Raw genomic sequence first — 14,547 nt, 5'->3', positions numbered from 1 at the left:
AGCAGCTCCCACACAAACCAACAAGCTTTGTGTCTCAATTATTGAAGCCGACTGGAACCAAAGTACCATCGGTAGTCAACTGCAACTCCACTCGATCATCACCATCATAGCCATCGGAACCATCGTCGACTAGAGCAGCTCCAGCGTCAGCAGCCATCGCCGATCGACTGCACCCGCCGATTCCTTACAGTTGTGCAACTACATCTCAAATATCGGCCATTGTCGGTACCTCAAGATCGATTACAGCTGGCGGCATCTTTTCGCGTCACCTCCGACGTGCTTGCTGTCGCAATCTCCAATGAACACCGTGAACTCTTACCTTCCGGTCAACACCTGCGTTTCTTTTGGGCACCTTCTTGAACCAAAGCGTGAAAGTGAAGAGCTGTCATGATGTTCTTATTGGATACGTTTCAAACACAAAAAGTAGGATTCGGGCCTTCAGCTTTTAAACCCTAATGGGCTAGGTTGTTATGTTTGGGCTAACAATCAATTTGGGCTTCTTTAAACAAATCCAGGATCCTAACATTAAATGGACTTCAAACTCTAATATTCACCCTAGTGGGCTGCAGCTATGACCCAAGAACCCCAATTTTTGCAAGAATAAACTAGCCAGTCGGAAGTTTAACGCTCAAGTATCATGGTTTCTCTCAAACGAGATATGCCTTCAGAATATGTGCTGCAATCCAGACTCGCTCATCGTTTCCAAAACAGGAAAAAAAAAGTATTTGGGCACGACACACGTCAAAAGAAAAAGTCAATAACACAAAAAAAGGGGGAAAGAGTAAGTAGTACATTGTCACTTCTACTATTAGTAAAGCATTTCGAAATAATCCTCAGCAACCGTGCTGCCCGACTGTCATAAGCTGCGTTGCCAGCTCCATACAGTCTCACTACTCAACTCTTATCATTCGTGTTGGCCGACATCCCGCAATCGCGCTGCTTAACTCTCGGCAGCCGTGCTATCCGCTTTTTATTAGCACTTGTGTCGCCTAGCTCTTTCCAGCAGTTATGTATCTCAGCTTTCAGCAGTTGTACATCCATATTTCCCTTTTCTTCGCCCCCTCTAAAAACCGAGGGGGGGGGCATAGTGTTAGTACGACACTATGTAGAAGTGATTTTTATTCCCAAGGGGAAGAGTTAAGGTACATAAAGAGCTGATACCATGAATGATGGTGTATCCTCGAGGTGACGTTGGTATTCCGGATTAAAAGAGTAGCCGCGTGGTCCAACTCTCAATAGTCCTATTACTCACCCATCGGTAGCAGCTCGCTGCCCGGGCCTCAACGGCCCTGCTGACCAGTTCCTGACAGCAGTCTCACTACGCACTACTTGACAATAGCTACACTATCAAGCCCTAAGTAGTACCGCCACATAGCTCTCCGCAAACAGCCAAGACAGCGAGGCATGATTTATTAGTACGACTAGAGATGCAGCAAAGCATCAGGTACCATTCCGCTTTAACCCATACTGATCACGTGAGCTAGACGCATAGATCGTGGGGTGCTACGCCCAATTATGCGAGGTTCAGTACCCTCGCCTCGAGTCGCCTGGCTTCTTAGCCCGACTCCATTATAGCGGCAAGCTCCGCATGCGAGGTTCAGTACCCTCGCCTCGAGTCGACTGGCTTCTCAGCCCGACTCCATTATAGCGGCAAGCTCCGCATGCGAGGTTCAGTACCCTCGCCTCGAGTCGCCTGGCTTCTCAGCCCGACTCCATCATAGCGGCAAGCTCCGCATGCGAGGTTCAGTACCCTCGCCTCAAGTCGCCTGGCTTCTCAGCCCGACTCCATCATAGCGGCAAGCTCCGCATGCGAGGTTCAGTACCCTTGCCTCGAGTCGCCTGGCTTCTCAGCCCGACTCCATTATAGCGGTAAGCTCCGCATGCGAGGTTCAGTACCCTCGCCTCGAGTCGCCTGGCTTCTCAGCCTGACTCCATTATAGTGGCAAGCTTCGCATGCGAGGTTCAGTACCCTCGCCTCGAGTCGCCTGGCTTCTCAGCCCGACTCCATTATAGCGGCAAGCTCCGCATGCGAGGTTCAGTACCCTCGCCTCGAGTCGCCTGGCTTCTCAGCCCGACTCCATCATAGCGGCAAGCTCCGCATGCGAGGTTCAGTACCCTCGCCTCGAGTCGCCTGGCTTCTCAGCCCGACTCCATCATAGCGGCACGCTCCGCATGCGAGGTTCAGTACCCTCGCCTCGAGTCGCCTGGCTTCTCAGCCCGACTCCATCATAGCGGCACGCTCTGCATACGAGGTTCAATACCGTCGCCTCGAGTCGCCTGGCTTCTCACCTCGACTCCATTATAGAAACTTGCTCCGACCATTCCATGCGACACTCTTCCGCGTGAGTTATCTACAATCGTTAGCAGCCAAGCCCGATCCATTCCACGCGACGCTCTTCCGCGTTAGTTATCTACGATCGTTAGCAGCCAAACCCGATCTGTTACACGCGATGTTTTCCCGCGTGACATCTCAATGTCCACTGGCTGCTATGCCCGAGCTACTCTCCTAAGTCGCGCAACATAAGTCGCGCACCATAAGTCGCACATCACAAGCTTATTCCACACCATGATCTTGGTGCATCCTCTCTCACAGTCATCATGGTTCTCTTGTGCTCGGACGATCGATGAGGTGTTATCCACATTACACCATGCTATAGTGAGGATACTTTCCAGCAAGAAGGTCATCCCGACAGTGGCCCTGCTACCTACGACCCCACAGCACCTCTGTTTCCTGGTTCTCGGAAACAGTCCTGCTGCATAACCCTACCTGTAGCCCCGTCGCGTATCCCACAGCACCTTTGTTTCCTGGCTTTCGGAAACAGTCCTGCTGCGTAACCCTACCTATAGCCCCATCGCGTATCCCACAGCACCTCTGTTTCCTGTCTCTCGGAAACAGTCCTGCTGCATAACCCTACCTATAGCCCAGTCGCGTATCCCACAGCACCTCTGTTTCCTGGCTCTCTGAAACAGTCCTTCTGCGCAACCCCAACCTATAGCCTCACTGCCTATCCCTCAACTCTATTGTCTGGCTATCGGCAATAGTCTCACTGCGTGACCCTCGCTAGCAACCTAATCGCACAGCTCTCGGAATATCTGCCACTTATATTATGGTCAACAACCTTACGGTTTATTGGTTTGACGACATAGTCTGATGCGGCTACCTACGCTACCCACATCAGACTGGGGGGAATCCAGCTAGGGGTAGCCCGAGCAAGAAAGACCCTTAAGACGGTTATTGATGCAGACTATGTAGATGGTTACTGGTGACATCCCATCTCGCATGGCTACCACAACAATCACGTCGGATAACAGTCTCAGGGACTGTATGGCGAGGTTACGCTTCTTAGCTACCCCGACCAGACATTTTATCGACATCAGTGTCGCGTAACACTCTTTAGCAGCCTCGGTCGGCATGATCGCAGTAACAGTTACGTTGCATCACACTGATCAGCTCACACTCCTCTCAGTGAAGGAGTATCAAGTCATCTCAAGCTACATAAGCAATGCTTGGCTAATCGCACAACCCCACGGCTCTCGTGGGCGAGGTTCGGTTATTCTCTTTATTATTTATTGCTTTGGTGCTTTATCTAGTCCGATCCGATTGTCAGCAATCCAATCGCATCAGACTAGGGGGACTTGACGACGCACAGTTTATATGACTAGTTCCAGTCCGATGTCATTGGCCGTGTACCAATAACACCAGACTGGGGGGACTTGATGATATATGGTCCACTAGCATGGGTCATACTGCTCTAGCGTGCCAGCCTAGCCTGGCGCGCTCCTGCCAGCCTTGCCTGGCGTTCTCCTGCTAACCTTGCTGGGGACTCCCTTGTCAGCCTCGCTGGGGACTCTCATGTTGGTTTATATGACTAGTTCCAGTCCGATGTCATTGGCCGCGTACCAATAACACCAGACTGGGGGGACTTGATGATATATGCTCCATTGGCATGGCCTAGACTGCTCCAGCGCGCCAGCCTGGCCTGGCGCGCTCCTACCAGCCCTGTCTGGCGTTCCCTTGCGAGCCTTGCTGGGGACTCTCCTGCCGGCTCGGTCAGGCGCTCCCTCGCCTGGAACTCCCTTGCCATCCTCTCCTGGTGCGCGCCCTCCAGCCCTGCCTGGGGCGCGCCCGCCGGCCCCGCCCGGCGCCTCCGGGCGGCCTATTCCAGCTCCTTGCTAGTTGGGCCTGAATTGGGCTGGCCCAAGGCCTGACCTAATTGTCCCCTATATAATGAATAGTATCTCCTCCACGGAGAGGGATCTTTCCCGAGTGGCTTAGCAGCCACCATGGATCTTCTTCCCCTTGGCTCAGCCGCTTCCCTATACTCCGGCCGGGTGGCTCAGCCGCCACCCGCCGCCGTCAACCACCATACACCACCACTAGCACCAAGATGGTTCTCTCCAGCTATGGAGGACCATCTCAGATCTTCTAGCTGATCTAACTTGACCTTCGGAGTACGCTCTCGGGGAACAGTCCCTGGGGCGGCTCTAACGACTTTGCACTGTGATGTCAGATCTCCGCCGCAGCAGAAGACCAGAAGATGTGCCGGAGGTCGATGTCGCATCAGATTCCATCTTGTGGTTTGGAAGCTTGGCTTTGGTTTGGATTTAGCATCTCAAACTCATTTCTGACCTTGTTGAGGTATAAAGTCTCAATCTTGTTCATTGCATCTTTATGTCACATCCCAAAACCGGAACGGCGGAAACGTTCGGGGGTGGAGGACGTCATGTTTAGTATCACAAGATATGCATTATAGTAAGAAAGTAGTGAACAACCATTTGATTAGAAAGAAAGTGTTTACAATGTGTGTGTTCACAAAACATAAAATTCATAAGCAAATAACAAAACAAGACTTGAAGCTATTATGCTCCATCTTATGAATTCCCAGCACGAGTACCTGTCTATTAGTCTCCTGAGAATACAAGTTATTTAAAAGAGTTGATCATCAATTAAGCTGGTGAGTTCATAAGATTTTAGTGATGTAAGTAAGTTGTAAAATGTTGTTGTAAAATGTAGTTGAAAATGTATTTGAAAATGTAGTTGAAAGATGTAGTAAGTTGTAAGTTCTGTTTAGAAAAGTTCGCCTGTTCCTCTAGAAAATCCTATATTTCCTACTTTAATGAAAGATAAGTGAAAATGACTTTACAACCCTTTCTATGAGTACTAAATGGATACAAGTTATATAAGACTCAGAGTAAACAAACAATCGATTGTGCGCATCTGCCCTAAGGCGGAAAGCACACATCCCATTGTTTGTTTGATCATTGTGGTATATAACCCTGGTGTATTCACTTGTTACTCATGGAGTTAATTGTAATGGTTCCTTTATATTTAATGAAAAGATTCTTTAAGAAAACCCTTATTTCTTATAATAAAATGGTGACCATAGTGATTACTTCTATAATAACTTAGTTTATACTGGATATATATGATCTAATATCGGATAGAAAGTTGACTGGGTGAATCTGCCCTAAGCCCACAACCAAACAAGGAACAGGAAGTAAGGCGGAAAGCACACATCCAACTACCTATTGGGTATTAATTATAAATAACCATGATGTATAAACTAAAGTATTATAGAGTTAATCACCTAAGGTCTTTTAAGTTTATACTGGTTTAAGAAAATGGATTAAACCTTTAACTGGTAAGTTTTTAGTTTTGTATACCAAAAGTTTTGATTTGGAAAATATGTTTTGTACTAGAAAACTGTGCATTGACTCTGTGTCCTATGACTTGACCCATACCTGGTACCCTTATGATGACTTAATGTATACTAAGCATATATATATCTAGAATCGAATAGAAAATAGACTGGGTGAATTCGTTCCAAGCCCACAACCAAACAAGGAACGGGAAATGAAGCAGAGAGCACACACCCTATTACCTATCGGATCCTATTGATATATATATCCTTTGATGTATATATTAAGGAATCATAAGGTTAGCATTATGGTCCTCTCTTACTAAACGTAGCCTTCTACCAAGGCATCTAAGGTTATCTATGTTTGTTTCTTGCATGAGTTGTGTAATTTCCTAAATGAGACTATCATTAACCAAAAATATAGCTTTTACATTACTGTTTATTGTGAGAAGATCACAATGTGAATGAAATGGGGAAATAATAAAGTACTGTAATATTGTATTAAAGTAACTACTGCTGTACTTTCTACCTTAATCCGGTCGTTAATTAAGATTAAATGTGAAATGGTTGCACCATACTATCGACTAATAACACAACGATGAAAGACGTCGGAAGAAATGACATTTGGCACCCGTAGACTTGCAAGTCCCACTATAGCTAACAGCAAGGTGTAGGATAGTCAATCCAGTATATATCTATACACAAATTCACGCTCTCCCTCTAGGAGATTTTGGCTACAAATCGAGCCATGACAGGTGATGTCATGCCCCGAACGATGGTTCACATTTATGTTATTGTATACTCGTATATGTTTTGTATGTACTAGATGTATTGTATGTTCTCTCTGTCTAGTATGTATGTATGTTCTGTTTGTTTCTCATCATAGTATGTTCTGTTTCTCATAATAGTATGCTTGACTCATGTATGAACTGACTCTTTGTATGCTTCATTGTACTAGAATTAATGAATAGTATCTTCCTAAACTATACCTATTATAGTTTACTAACGTTTTACTTGAACTGTTATTGAAAAGACTCATTTTACTACTAAGTTATGCTTGTACTTTAAAAACGGAGTTTGATTAAACTATAAAGTAACATAACTTTAAAAGAGTTTTTGAAATGTTTTGATCACTTATAAAAGACATAAGCAACATTTTGAAAGATGTTTATAACAAACAATTACACAATTATCATTGTGTTCAACTTGTATTCCCCCCCTTAAAAGCATTTAAAACAGTTAAAAGATTCATTACGGGGTATGAACTCACCTGATGTGGGTGATTCAACGAATACGCGTGTAAGGATGAGAAGTTCCACGAATGAAGTCCCGAGACACAATAAGTCCTAAATGACATATATTGGCATGAATATAGTGTTTATAAGCAACTATATGTAAGGAAACACCTTCCGGGACTAGGAAACACTTTGACCAAGTGTTGGAATCACATGTGATTCATCAAAGGAGAATGGAATGGTACTATCATGACTTTACTACCATGGGTTTACGGCCAAAGGGAGTTTACAGTCATAAACTCGTGGTCAAACATGCATAAGTGTTTGTTTAAAGGCTAGGGAAGTTTTAGGGACTTTTGCGCTACACAAGGATGAGAAAGACCAACTCAATGGAGGCTTTTGATGAGTTTACGGCCCAAAGGAGTTTACAGCCGTAAACTCATGGTCATTATGCATTTGAGAGTAGTTTAAGGTCCTATTTCCATCAAGGAAGGGTTCTAGGTCACAAGCTTTGCATCTAGAAGGGTTTATGGCCAAAATGGCACCCTTATAGGGGTTTACGGCCTTGGGAGATGGCTTGGCCGTACACTCCTTTTGTTCTTGTGTTTTTGATGTTTTCAAGGCTCTAAGCATGATTCCTAACTAGATATCAAGTGTAGGGAAGAGTACTTACGATATAGAGGCTTGAAATGGTTGAATTTGGCCAAGAACACTTGTGTGTGTTCTTGGTGTTCTTGGTGTTTCTTGAAGATCTAAGAAAAGATGATTTCTATGGATGAAATCAATGGATGAAGCTAGTTTAAGAGATGTATCAACTAATCAAGGATAGAATACTTACATAAATGAAGATCTAGGATGAAAAGTTGGATGATACTTGAGAGGATTTGAAGAAAATCGGCCAAGGAAAGAAAGAATGAGAAAAATGGCCAAGTTTTATATATGTAGAGGTGAGTTTACGGCCCCCTTGAGTTTACGGCCGTAAACTCTTGGTAACTTGGCCGTAAACTCCTCTTGATGGAGTTTAAGGCTTGTATGCTATAATGTGGTTCTAGCAGGTACTTCCTAACACTCATTCCTTAAGTGTATTAGGCTTAAAACTCCTTAGAATGACCTTTAACCAGGCTATAACTCATTACCAATGAGTCAGACACTCAGTTGAGTTGACTGACTGAGCTTTTAAAACAAAAAAATTTCGGGTTGTCACATCATCCCCCCGTTAGATGGAATTTCGTCCCGAAATTAGCTTTCTCAGCAGTACTACTGGGGTTGCGCTCCTCTGATTGGCAGAATACCTACTCGTAGACCTGGCAACTTTGCCCTGGTGTTCATGATAGGATTCATACTTGGTTCATCTATCATTACCTCGTGTATACAAGTCGCATATAATTAGGATTAGTAAGACGGTCGGATGTGCGACTCTGCCCCAGGTCCACAACCAAACAAGGAACAGGAGATGGGGCAGAAACACACATACTAAATCTGCGTAATCATAATTATATACCACCCTCGCGTATACACTGAATAGTGATAGGTGGGCTGTATTCGTCTATAGCCTCTGTGCTCGAACTTGGTCTGTTGGACGAGTGGTATTTCGTGACGGTTTGCGGACATCTGACGATAAGGCTTCGGAGGACAAAGTACTCTTCGTATGAGTACTTCGGGGTTTAGAATACGAAAGATAAAACTGAGGTTTAGGTCGGACTGTCGATACGAAAGTTTCGAGAACTTGCCGATCGAGGCAATAGAAACATATGAACTTAGTATGGTGAGGACCACGCCAATTCATGACGAATGATAGTAACGGACTCTTTACTGAACAAAGTTTTGGCCAATTTGAAAGAAACGTCTATTATACGATGATGTATCCCTAGTGTGTTCGATAATGTACTCCTAGTGTGTTCGACAATGTACTCTTTGTAACTGTTCTAGTACTTTCTGTTTTCTCTTTGATGTTAACACTCCTACGTATCGTACCGCTATGTGCGCATACATACAAATGAAAGTGCTTTGATAACTGGTGATGATACTTTATATCATGATCCTCCTTGGTACCACTACGATGGCCTGTCATATACAAGTTATGAATATTTAAGGTGAACAAGACAGTCGACTGAGTAACTCTGCCTCAAATCCTCAACCAAATAAGGAACAGGGATTAAGGCGGAATCACTCACTCTAAGCCTACAGCCTCTTAGTTATTCACAACCATGATGTATATGCTACGCCATCGTAGCTTCTCTAAACGGATCTTTTAGTTCTCTTGAATACTGTGATCTATTTCAATATGTGACTTATTATAATTACTTTTTAAGTGTTTTCCCCAAGTTTTAATCTTATATGAATATAAATTAATTTTCAAAGTAATTACTATTTCGAAAACGTACCGCTGCTCGTCGACGACTCCGGGGTAGATTCTCTTGCGGTGATCATCAGAATGCGTCCATCTGCTCCTGAGTTCTTTGTTATCGGGAAGTCCCTCTGATAGTGTCCAGTCTCACCACAACCATAACAGGCTTGGTTTTCTTCAGCTCCGGGGACTTGGGAGATCGGTTGAGCCGGTGCCCTGCAGAAACGGACTGTGTGTCCCTTTCTGTGGCAGTTCAGACACTGCATTTCCCGGCATACTCCGGTGTGGTGATAGTTGCACTTTCCACACTTTGGGAGGGTTCCAGCATATCGACTGGTAGGTGCTGGAGCAGCAGGTGTTGTAGCGGCGTACATAATACTTGTTTGTTGCTCTTGCGGGGTGTCCTGTGTTGTTCGCTTCTTCTTCCTCTTGTTCCCCGACTTCTGATTATAGTCCTTTCCCTTTAATGGCTCGGGAACGAGGACTTCCACACCATGGCGGACTCCATGGTCGATGAGTCGCTGGGCCAGGCGTTTGGCGCTATCGAATGTGGCTAGGTTAGAAGACAACACATCTCCTTGGGTCGGAGCAGTCAGACCCCAGATGTATCTTTCTATCTTCTTGCTCTCCGGGGTAACCATCCCGGAGCATAGATGTAACAAATTGTAATTTCAAACCTATGTAATAGTTTAGGTCAATGTGTAGTTATTTTTATAATAATAAAGAGAAATTTTAGCATAATGTGCATATTTACATAATTGACCCTCAAAAATAAATTATTTAGCAATCTCGATTGGGATGAACCAAGTGATAGAGATTGTAACAAGGTTTCCAAAAACATAAAGAACACTAAAATCCGAGTTATAACGAAGAAGTTATGACCAATCGAAAATCCGCGACAAAACCGGTAAAACACTGTTCAGTGTAAAAACTGAATTTTCGATAAAAGGCTTTTTAGCCTTAACAATCTAAATGAAAGTTGTAGTTTATGTTAAACCGAGAACTTTCATAAAAAGAACGGAAAAATCTGACTTCGTATGAGGAAGTCATGATTTTTCTAAGTTCCAGTATAGCAGTGTACAGCTAAAAACTCGAAATTTAGATCGAGCGATTTTTAGCCGACACAACCTAAACGAGAAATGAAGGTCTCGTCGGGAGTAGTACAATGGTAAAAAGACAGACGAAAACGGACGTTGGATGAAGAAGTTATGAATTTTTAACGGATTCCCGTCCCGGTTTGTTTAAAATAATAATATTAAAAATAAAGTCAAAATTAGGCAATGAAGTCTAAACGAAAGTCGTAGAGTATGATTTTACCTACGCGTGCATATAAAGAACGCCAAAAACGGAGCTCGTATGCGAAAGTTATGATTTTCGCAAGTTTGGCACAAAAATAAAGAAAAAATGAGAAAAACCGGGCAATTTCGCATGCCACGTCACCCTCGCACGTGGCAGCTGCTGAGTGGACCGAAGCCATGCGTGGCACCTCCTGATTGGACCGCAGCCGAGGTCCACTTAGAAGCGAACAGCTTCGCATGAGATGCCCCGGAGACACCCCTCGGACACCCTCCTTCGCACGTGTCCTCTTCACATTGGACCGAGGTTTGGTCCAATCCGAGCCTAACACCCTGCGAGCCTTCGGTCCGAAGTAAGCCACCTGTCCGACACGTGTCAGCCTCGCATAGGCTTGGGTCCGAACCTTCGGACTATATATAGCATGCAAGGGCTTCCGATTATTTTACACTTTTCACCCTTCAATTCCTTCTCTTTCACATCTTCCACTCTCATAAGCTCATATACAACCCCTAAAGCCCCGGTATCAAGTCTCGAACCCTAAGCAAGCCTCGAATCCCCGAGATTCCTGAGAAGTAACCTCTCTCCTATCGAAACTCTGCCCAAATTAAGCCGGTTTCTCGACAAATAAACTCCTTTTCGTGAAACGAAACTCTGTCCGGTTCACCACCTATCAAGTGAGTACATACCCCCGTATTTTCATACTTTCTACTGTTTTAAGGGGGGGGGGGGGAATACAAGCATAACACAAGAACTTTGTGTTATAAAATCATGATTCAAATCATGATCAAATAACATTAAATTATCCAAAAATACTCAAAACATCAAACTCTTTTATAATCTTATATTTTTCCCCAAAATTCATATTTGTATATATATATATATGTGTATATAAATAAGATTTAAAAGGCTTAGGACTGATAACTCATTCTGGGTCCTTTTCCTTGTTTGGATGTGGGCTTATAGTTCCGGTTATTTGTCCGAATGTCGTTTAAATTTTACTTGTATATGAAATTGTGTATGTATATAAATATAAAAGTTATTTCATCAATTCAAACACCTTTGTAACATGTTGAGCAAGGGGTTACATGCTAAATACAGTATATACACATTCAGAAAGTACATATAAATTATAATAGGTATAATTTATACATAGAACAATAATTCACGATACAAGAATACACAGTCTTACAAGAAACTAGGGTTTTGATACAGAACAAATCAAGGTTTACACTTATCAAATACATGTTTGAAATACTAAATCAAGAACATACTGTCAATCATTTATTTCAGAATGATTGGGTTTTCTTAACTAATATACATGTAACGTTTATATGCTTTTTATGAGACATTCAGGTTGTTTAATTCATTTTAGACAACCAAGGTAAAGCCCTGACATTATAACCAGAATCTTCAGCCTCGGGGATCGAAACAAGTTGTGTGTAGATCTATATCGGGATTGACAACCCCGCACTCAGGCTGTTAGCTACAGTCAGGCATACACGCCGATGAGTGGCAATTGTTATCAATAGTTTAAACGCCCACAAAGCGTTTGTTTCAGACCATCCGTCATAGTATGGTTATAAGAACTCATTAAAAAGATATTAACAATACGTTAGTGTATAAACAAGTAAACGAAAGTACACCTTCAAAGTACTAGTTTTCAAAATACAAACTACAATGATTCAATACAGTTTTCAATAACAGCTGGCGGAGCCAGGCACACTCTCAGTTACAAGTTTTCATAAAGGAATACAAATACAAAACATTGATACAAAGAGAACGGTTTTATGGGAATAAAACTACTTTTCATATACAACAGAAAATATAGGATTTTCTGGAACAGTTTACATATACAAGATACAGAGATACTCTTTCAAACATAAACACTTATGCACTCACTCAACTTTATGTTGATACTCTCTTTTCAAATTACTTGTATTCTCAGGGAAATAATACACAGGTACTCCCCGAGCTTTTGAGAAGATGGAGCTTTGTTGAGTCATATCTTCTTTTGTATAACTATATTTTGGTTCAATATACAATGATTGAACACATGTAAATATTTATACTTTTTAAATACAATGGTTGTTTGTACTTTGATTACTATGATGCATGTGTTGTGATACTACAATTCAAGTCCTCCACCCCCAGATGTTTCCGCCGTCTGGTTTGGGGTGTGACAATAGAGCTGCTAGGTCGCTGAACCGGTCAGTGTAGGTCACTATGTCTGATCCGACCATAGTGAGCTCCCATAGTTCTTGTTCCAGCTTTTGAACTTCGCCCCTTGGGCAGTATTCTTCCAGCATCAACTCTTTTAGGTTTTCCCAACCTATTGAGTTAGCCACTGATAGGGTCAGTGACTTAACATGGCTGTTCCACCATGTTAGGGCTTTGTCAGAGAAGGTGCAGGCAGCAAACTTCACTTTGCTCCCTTCTGGGCACGAACAGATTTCGAAGACCGAATCTGTTTTCTCGAACCATCGCATCAGAGCGGTGACTCCACCATTTCCATTAAAGGAAAGGGGTTTGCACTTGGTGAAGTCCTTGTAGGAGCACTCTCTCGAACGCACAGGGACCTCACCTTGAGTAGAATGAACATGTGTTCCACCTCCACAGGAACTGGTAGGATGATATTGAGCCATGGCTGTTGCCACAGCCGCAGCTACCGCAGCATTTAGAGCTGTCGTATCGATTTGTGGAGGAGGTGTTGGAGTTATCGGAGTAGTGCGTCTGTTTGATCTGCGAGGAGGCATCTTTGCTAAAAGAGTACAAAGATGAGATGGAATAAGTCTAAAGCAATGGACACAAGCCGAAAGCTGAAAAGACAAGGTTATCCTAGTTCTGGGTGTATCGGGTCCTGACTTCCACAGGGTTCTAGAAACAATTCATAAAAGAGTCTATACCTAATAAACTCTATGAATTTGAAATGGCTATCCTCGAATGAATATCTGTTGCCTGAATAACTGTTACCAGCTGCATGTAAGAAAATAATCCTAACACATAATGTGAGCATTGTTTCCACTCGCTCATTAAGTTAACAAAATTATTATTTATTAGGGTGACGTGTAAGACGTTTTGGTTACTTCGGTTGATCCCTCTTCGAAAACGTCTCATGAACTTGCTCTTGTTCCTCCTGCACTCTTCTGTTGTCTACTTATGAGGAAGTGGTTACATCTATCTGGGCTTGTCGTGCGAGAATGGAAGTGACTAAAGAATCTATGAGATTTAAGGTAACTTTATGGGGTGATCCTTACAGAGTCCTACTATAATTGTACAATGTATACAAGTTGTATATAATTCAAGATTAAATAGACCTTCGAATAAGTGATCCTACTCTAAAACCACAATCAATTAAGGAATGGGTAGTGAAGCGTAGATCACAAATTCTAAGTCTATAAGATCTCAATTATATAAAACCTTAGGAATATACATTGTAAGATTATAAACCTATCCGTAAGGGTCTTTTAAGTTATCACCTAAGTTATTTATATGGTGCCTAAAATACTCCTATAGTATTTTAACGTAATGTACTTGGTATGTTTTAAACTTGTTATCGCGTTATGGTATCATAGAATACTCCTATAGTATTCTAACTCTAATGTACTTGATCTAGTATTCTCTTGACTGGTGTTTAGGTAAGTTTTAAGACCGTTGCAACACCACATCACTCCCAAACACATGTCGGTCACATCTCGAATGAATATAGTTGATCAGGCTATATTGAGTCTAGCTATTATTACATAACTGTTCAGGTTTGATGACAGTGTTCAACCTTTAAATACTTTAGCTCTGTTCTTCTTGTGATACTTGGTCTACATGTATAAGCAAGTAGGTATATTTTTATAACTTATCGTTATACTCTTAAAATATATCATTATCCAGAGCACTTAAGCCCCATTGTATTTATAGTTGTATATCTTTTATCGGTTGATATACTTAGTTCACTATAAACAATGCTCTGATACCAATCTGTCACACCCCAAAACCGGAACAGCGGAAACGTTCGGGGGTGGAGGACGTCATGTTTAGT

Source organism: Lactuca virosa, chromosome 4 (genome assembly GCF_052849685.1).
Source record: "Lactuca virosa cultivar CGN04683 chromosome 4, Lactuca_virosa_CGN04683_v6, whole genome shotgun sequence".
NCBI classification, from domain to species: Eukaryota; Viridiplantae; Streptophyta; class Magnoliopsida; order Asterales; family Asteraceae; genus Lactuca; species Lactuca virosa.
Note: the sequence above shows the minus strand (reverse complement) of the source record.